This window comes from Cydia strobilella, chromosome Z (assembly GCF_947568885.1).
Source record: "Cydia strobilella chromosome Z, ilCydStro3.1, whole genome shotgun sequence".
Classification (NCBI taxonomy): Eukaryota; Metazoa; Arthropoda; class Insecta; order Lepidoptera; family Tortricidae; genus Cydia; species Cydia strobilella.
Window position 1 is genome coordinate 5104044 of NC_086068.1, and position 9071 is coordinate 5113114.

Below are 9071 nucleotides of genomic sequence, written 5' to 3' on the forward strand. Positions count from 1 at the left end.
GTCAAGATATAAAAGGTTTCAAATTTTATTATTTAAGGTAAAAAAATCAATACTTTATCCGAGCTATAAAAAGTTTTTTTTTAAAAAGCTCAATATTCCCACCAAGAGCGTTTGCGTTTTGTTTTATGTATTGTATTTTTCGAATTGAACCTAAGTGTCTTAGTGCAATACTTAAAGAACTTGTGTCAAGAAACTTTGTTTCTTGGGGTATAGACTCATAATTTCAATCGAGAATTGCATTTCTCCACGAAAACAAGAAAACGCATTGACTTAAGAGTATGTTACTCAATGTAATTTTTTTATTTTTTCACACCAAGAGCCGAAATTTCTTAGCGTATGAAACCGGTAACTTAAGTCAAATCATAGTATTTTCTGAATTGAATCTTAAGTGTCTCAGGGCAATACTTAAAGAACTTGTGCCAAGAAACTTTGTTTCTTGGGGTTAGATACTCATAATTGAATTGAGAATTATATTTCTCCATGAAAACAAGAAAAAGCATTGGTTCAAGAGTACGTTACTCAATGTAAAATATGATATTATTTATATCTAGAGTAAAAATTTCTTAGCGCAAAGTTTAGTATGTTTTGAATAAAGAATTAATTTTCTTAAACCAAGATGATTTTCGTGATTCGTTGAAGATGTAATGTTTGTAGTTCTAAACTTTTCCATATTTTGAAGCGAGATACTACTGTTGCTTATGACAATTCAAAAGTTACTTGAGGTTAATAATTAGAATGTTTTAAATCAAAAGTTGTCCTCTTCATCAAAGATATTAATATTATTTTATGTAAAAGCTTGAATATTTTAATTAAGATATGTTTAACTGATAAACAAAACAGCTTTGTTCGAAATAGGCCATTGTTTTATGATTAGTTTTAATAAATACATCATAAGTACGCTTGTTTGTTATTTAGGCATATAATGTCCGTTTTCCTTCAAATAATAGGAACACATGTTTATATAATAAACTGGAATTTAATGCAAGTACATGGTTTAGGCAAATCAACCATAAAACTGTAATAATGACAACCTAGTGGTTGTCATTATTACATCATTGCATTGGCATTGATCATTGGTAGTCCATATGGCGTATTTCGATACAATACTGTTTTGTTTATCAGTAAAACATCTTGATAAAAATATTCAAGCTTTTACATAAAATAATTATCCTTGATTAAGACAATATGTGATTTAATTAATTATAAACATTTATTTCAAGTAACTTCTGAATTGACGTAAGCAATATTAGTATCTCGCTCTAAAACATAGAAACAGTAGACTACAAAGAGATGTATCCACTTTTGGACCTTATTACAACGCAAAAAGTGGTTACATCTCTTTGTATTCAAAAAAACAACAAACATTACATCTTCAACGAATTACAATAGTCATGTTGGTTTATAAAAAATAATCCTTTACATCAAAAATCTTGTCTACGTTAACATGACTCAAGGTGTGAAACCCAGATTATAATGTTAACGTACACAACCTCTACCTACTTTTTTATTATTTTATGTAGGAAAAGTGGGTAACCCTAATAAATAATATCCAAAATAATTAACATGTATTTATTTATTAAAAGTCATAATATTATTTTGCCTCTATCAAGGTTGTACCTATTGCAATTTAAAAATTCACAACATAAAATTAAATTTCTAAAGTAACCCCCTCATTCATAAGTCTCTCAGGTCTCAATTACTTAATTTATGCTTTGTGTCGTTTTAATAAAGACAACTGTCGAAGTGAGAGATAAGGACAAAACATAAATTAACTAATTGAGGCATGAGAGACGTTTATAAGGGGGTAAGTATATTCAAGTAAGTACCTATTTCAGATGAACCGGAATAATTGCGCCAGTTGAGGTAAATGCGTCTTTTTACCATTACAAGAAAATGTTATTTAAGTGTAAAGAAAATTAATTATACTAAAAGCGGTCTTTCATCGGTGCCTGAAATGGCCTAATTGTCGCCTTGGTAAAATTTCGTCGAACCCTATCCATCTTCTTGTAATTCTAAAAAGACTCACTTACCTCAACTGACGCATTTGTCCCAGTCGACCTTAACCATAAACAGCTGACAGAGTGACGCCATTTTAGCGAGCAAACTGCCGCGCGAGGATGGGTCGTTTGCTTCGCGCGGCAATTTCCTCGCGAGGTTGCTCGCTCTGTGGAGAAACCCCTAATTTTAAAACTACAAAGTGTCATATTTAATTTAAAGTAATTTACTGTACGTATACTTAACTATGTATAGATGTTAGGCACCTGCCATATTAGGTCATATACTTAATCATCTAATACAACTATGTATTTATACAATGAAATGTACAATGTATTTATTTATAAAAAGTCTCATGAATAAACATTTATTTTGCCTCATTAAGTTTGTACTTATTGCAGTTTAAAAATTCACAACATAAAATTAAACTTACAAAGTAACCATAAACGTCTCTCAGGGCTCAAATACTTAATTTAAATACTTAATCAGTAATCACCTAAAGGTTCGACCACACCGCTGCTTAAAAAACGGTGAGGGTACGGAATCGCAGTGACGCGTCGTAAGCGTAACGATTTTATCGCATGCCCTTGCATTTGGGTATCGCACATAAAATACATGATACATTTTAAATAGTAGATCAAATGCTTTGCTTGCGCAATCGAATACATACTTTATGTCATCAATGACCATTTACAAACAGGTGAAATTATGTAAGCTGCCTTGTAGTAAGATGTACGGCTGCACTGACAGATTCCGCGCCAAGTTCTTAGATTTCTGTTCTTGTATCTTCTTGTCGATATCTCCGGCGGTCTGAAATCAAATAACCATTATAAGTGATATGCTAAGCAGACGATGTACAGTAGCGGCGATAGTAAGAATTATTAGTTAAACAATTCGTTTGAATAACAAGTTTGCTATGAAGTTCAAATTACCAGTAATACAATTCCCATGATATGATATTGAAGTAATTTTTTCACTGATATTTCTATTATTGAGAGGTCTTTCTATAACATACCACATAAAAAAGTACTCAAATAGGTAGCCTATAAGGGTACACTATTTTCTGAAAACTCCCATTCAAGGATTAATACGCATAAATAGAAACAAACGCATTATGAGCATCACTTGCACCATCCCACTAACCCGGGCTAACCGGTTAAACCCAGTGTCAAATTATACTAGAAACCATGGTAACTCCAGCCACTTCAGGTTTAACCGGCTAATCCCAAATTAGTTGGCTTAAGAGTCTCCGGCAAGCTCGGCCGAATTTCACCTTCCCATATAAACGGAGTTCCGTTCTCATTTTGAAAATACAATACAATACAAATACGCTTTATTGTACACCTCATTACAGGAAACAATACAAAGAATACAGTAGAGAAGAGGTTACGTGTTGGATTGTAATGAAACTTTGCACATACAATGACATGAGGTCTGAAATTAGTTTATCCTATTGTAAGTACAAAGTTTCAGAGCAAATTAGCTTATCGTTTTAAAATGAGAGCGGAACTACGTTTGTATGGAGAACCGAGCTTGCCGGGGGCCCTTAATCCTGGCACACGCAATTGGCCCTAAGGAAGCTTTTGCCTGCGATTTATTGAAATATTGTTCACTCACGTTCACTCATAGCCTCATAAGTCTCATAACATAATACACAAAGGCAGACTTTCTTTACCTACTTAAGGTAACTTACGTCTGTTTGTACGATGATGCCTTGATGAGTATTTGACAGTTCTGGAAAGTCTGCCTTTTGGAGGGATTAAGTACGCCAATAAGCTTATTTGTACCGGAATCCTTTTATCTATTAACAAAATATAGAATTAGAATTTGGAGAAAACTATTAATATTAAAGGAGCTGTGGCAATACATTCGTACATCATACAGCTTTACATCATACATCTTACAATACAAACTTTAAACTCTTTCAGAATTATAATACCTGATGTTATATTAATAATGTACCTAATAATATTACACGAAAAGGTAAAGGGAACCGCATACCTTCATCTGTTATGGCACTCAATGTTTCGATTAGAGAGAGTGCATTTTTATAAGTTAATGTACCTATAATATGTAACTAACAACTATGGATTTATGTCCGAAATAAAATTCTTTTATTTATTATTATTATTATTAACTTCGGTGATTGGACGAGAACCTCGAGATTGGAAAGAAATATGGGTCAGACTATACCAAAGGGGGGCCGGCTTGTCCAATATTTACAAAATAGGACAACAAGACACACAAGATTAAAGAAAAACATAGGTAATCTATCTTTGCTTAGGCTTTACCACGGAAATATCCACGCCGCCCACGCCATTGATAGGCACAACCTAAATCTTTCGTCCAAACAGATCGGGTGACATTTAGATATAATTATAATAATACTTACTTACCACTACACGTAAATGAATTTATAATTACTTGAATAACTGACTAGGTACTTACCAAGAAAAATTTTCACCACTTCGGGTGGCATGCCCCACGAATGAAGTAACACGCTCGTTTCTTCCATTATTTCTCTTATAATAAACTTGAGTCCCCTGTGGCCACGTACAGCAGCAGATCACACACAAATAATAATAAACTAATATCGTGATATTCGTGATATCCATAAACACATAAACGGTAAGCGGCGCAAGCGTTTAATATGTTCCGGAAGAGATTGGAGATAGATTGGAGAAAAAAATAACGATAGGGAACTGAAAGTTGAGTGTTGCCAATTTACAAATTTTATTTCCCGGTTCCCGGGAATTTTAAGGCTTTAAATGACACAAATGGATACATGTGTGTGTGTGTGTGTAATGTGTGTTGAATGTGATTCACACCACAGATTATTAACTAGTATTCACACGATGAATTGAATTGAAGGTTTGCCAGAGAGCAATGGAGCGCAGCATTCTAGGTGTCACAAGGATGGATCGCATCCGAAACACTACACTGCTCTCCAGAACAGGCATAGCTGACGTAGGGGAGAAGACCGCTAGGCTGAAGTGGGACTGGGCAGGTCACGTCTGCCGCATGCATCCGGATAGGTGGGCTAGTATAGCCACCAAGTGGATGCCGCAAAAGAAGCGCGGACGTGGCAGGCCCAGGCGGAGATGGCGGGACGACTTAGACACCTTCACTAATAACTGGCCGGAAACAGCTCAACAACGGGAGTCATGGAAATCTAACCTCTTCCTTAGATTTTGCCCAGCAGTGGAATACTACAGGTTATTAAAAAAAAAAAAAAAAACACACGATGGCGGTGGCGCTTTTTATTAAGCGTTGTTGGATTTCGACTTTAAGCGCTGGTCGTTAAATCGAATTTAGCGTGCGGACGGATTAAAGCGCTTTTTAACGCGCGTTGTCAAACCACTCAAACGCAACTTGTCACTGTCAGTATGTAAGAACAATGAAAACTATACTGATCCCCTTCTTTAGGGTGCTAGTACTATCGTAAGACAAAGACAGTATGATTCTCTCTGTCTATATGCTTGAAATGAGACTGCCTGGCTTGACCAAACTATATATATTATAGTCTGGCAAACACAAATTAGTTGATCAAACCAAATTGTCAGTAAATAAAAACAAAAAAAGCGGCCATGTGCGAGTCGTACTCGCACACGAAGGGTTCCGTACCATTATCTATAAAAACGGTTACCCATCCAAATACTGACCTCGCCCGACGTTGCTTAACTTCGGTGATTGGACGAGAACCTCGAGATTGGAAAGAAATATTTATTTTATTTTGTTTTTAGTATTTGTTGTTATAGCGGCAACAGAAATAGGTACATCATCTGTGAAAATTTCAGCTGTCTAGCTATCACAGATCACGAGATACAGCCTGGTGACAGACGGACGGACGAACGGACAGACGGACGGACAGCGAAGTCTTAGTAATAGGGTCCCGTTTTTACCCTTTCGGTACGGAACCCTAAAATCTATACTCATCCTTTTCTTTTCGGTGCTTGTACTGGTGTAAGACAAAGATAGTATGATTCTCTCTCTCTATGTTTGAAATGAGACAGTCCTTTAACAAACTATACAAACTAAACGGATAATCACAATTACCAATTTAAAGACATTTTTTGTGCAGTGGCAACACCACGAAAAGTGTAAGAAACTCTAAAGTTTTTAATATTCCGTTTAAGATATGACTTTTTTATATGGCGTATTATTCTTTTATTTAAATATCTTGAATCATCAATGTAGTTTCAAGAATATCAAACCAAGCATTAGTAAAATCAAGCCAAGAACGTATTAACTCTTGACGCAAAACTTTGTTATTATTCGATTTTAACTTGTTGATTCTCGAGTGGAGATTGTAGACATTAAATCAAGAATATGGGATATGAAGCCAAGAATGTAATAAATCTTGACGTAAATCCGTGTTAATTTTTGATTTGAGCTTCTTGAATTTTAAAAGGAGTTGATAAGCATCAAACCAAAAGTTGTTAAAATCAAGCCAAGAATGTATTAGCTCTTGACGCAAAACTTTGTTATTATTCGATTTAAACGTGTTGATTTTCGAATGGATCTTGTAGACATTAAATCAAGAATTTGGGATATGAAGCCAAGAATCTAATAAATCTTGACGTAAACCCGTGTTAAGTTTTGATTTAAGAGCTACTTGAATTTCGAATAGAGTTTTTAAGCATCAAACCAAGAATTATTAAAATCAAGCCAAGAATTAACTAAATCTTGGCGTAAAACCGTGTATTTTCTTATTTGAACTTCTTATATCTCGACTGTAGAATGTATATGTCAAACCAAGAGTTAATCGCTCTTGCCTAAAAACTTAAAAGTCTCAAAGTAAAACTTTGGTGCTTCTTCTTTGAAATAGCTTTGGCTCTTGACTATAGGTTGAAAACATCAAATCAAGAATTAATCGCTCTTGCCTAAAAACTTAAAAGTCTCAAAGGAAAATTTTGGTGCTTCTTCTTTGGAATTGGGTAATATTTTTGCTTTGATGAAGAGTTACTCAAGCTAAAACCGTTTTTTAAGAGCGTGCAATATCTCTTGCTAAGACGTTTTTTTATTGCGGCGAATAATTAATATCTTAACTCAAATCACTACCTTTAGCTTCAAAAATGTGTAAAGATAAAACTAAATAATTTTTATTCTGCTTTAAAAAATCATGATGTTTTTAACTCAAGACATATTTATTGGACCAAGCAATTTATTATTTTCTTTAAGCAACCGTGCGCAAGAGAGTTTTGCGTTTTGAGTTAAGATATCTTTTTTATCTGTGTAGGCAGAGGGCCTATGATGACGGCCGGGGGGGTTGCCACTGCTGGCCGGCGCCGGCGTGGTGGCCACGCGGATGACCACCTCTATAAAAAAATCGCTAAGGCAACCTGAGGGGGGCGAATCCGGGGTTTTTCCATCTCCTCCCTGCGTGGAGTTTGTCATGAGGGACAGTGTGTGGTGTCTCCCTGCACACTACCTTTGAGAGGGGGAGATTCGGCTCCAGGGCCTTCGGGTCCAAGGAGGGAACAGCTTCGGCTGTCGGCAGCAGGCGGTGTTCGCGGTGGAATGCTCTGCGATCCCGTGTTCACCTTCACCATTGCTGCGAGACGGGCATACCGTGGAGGGTTTAGTCGGTATTTGGCCCCTTGGCCACGAGTCCGACATATCCGTCCTAGTTCCCCGGCTAGGCGGAATGCCTAAATGCATTACTCCACGTAAAAAACAAAACAAAAGGAGGCTGTTGGGGCTGGCGCACACGCGTCGCATCAGGGATGCCGCACGTTTACGCATAATGGCATGAAAGCCGTATGTCCTGGACTCCGTGAACATACCTGAAGCACTGCAGTAGCGCATATGCATTTGAGATCAATTGATCATACCCTTAGCAAGAGAAAAGAGGGATGGAAGTTTGTATAGGGAATCAATAGAACGTAGATTGGATAAAAAAGGTACCCAAATTACTAATACAACGCAGACGAAGTCACGGGCAAAAGCTAGTTTTATATGTTAATACAACCTATTACAAATTTTCACAAGTTATTCCAACTTTCCTTCAACACCTCAAAAATGTGGCTAAAAGTTAAGCTATTCAGTAATATGCAACGTACCAGTCACAAAGGCCTGGTACCTATAGCACGCCCGGTATGCGAGTAGCTGGCGGACAACTTTAGCTGTCACGTGCATAGGCATGCGGTACAAGAGCCCGCCGCGGTTGAACTATAGTTGTTAGTTTTAACTATAAAACTCCCGTGAGACTCAAACATATGTGCCATTCCCAATCAAAAGGGTACTTATTGTCGATTGTCAATAAGGCGCTATTTCCATATAGCTTCAATTTGAAATCAACCTTATTGACAAGTGACAATGTGGTACCTTTTGATTGAAAACGTCACATATTAACATACTAATACAAAGGATGACTAACGCTAGACTCTCCCAGGCCCGGGCCGATGCGACTGACGCGTCATTTTCTAAATGACGGTTGATCGGTAATCACGTGCTGCTTTCCATAGAAAACGAAGCGCCGGAAGCTCCGGCCCGGGCCCGGCCCGGTCTAGCGTGAGTCATCCTTAATTTGTGATTATCATAACAACGGCAAACAAAGATAAAGGTGCATATATTACCAGAACCAGAACCAGTGAGAACCAGTTTTAAAATATATAAAATCTGTTTGGCGCTTGCCTAGCCGCTGCCGCGGCATGCTCGCTTCGCTCGCTGTTAACCTCACGCTGCGTCTTACGTAAGCGAACAACTCGCGAACGCGAAGCGAAGCGGCGCGGCGGCGCGGCGCGGCGCGGCGCAGCGGACCTACGGCGTTCGCGTTATCAACGAGATCGCCCACGTAGGACACTTCTATAGGTATCTCGTTGCGAACGCGAGCGCCGTGGGCCCGCCGCTCCGCGCGGTGCCGCTTCTCGTTCGCGAGTTGTTCGCTTACTTAAGAGATTAGCTCAGGATCGGGACAAGTGGCGTACTGAAACAGGCCTAAAGGCCAATGCTCAGCAGTGGGCGATAAAGGGCTGACATGATGACGATGATAATGAAAGACGCAGCGTTAACAAAAGACACGTATTTACACCTTTTTATTTCTAAATGTTAATCATGAAGTTTCATTAAACTTT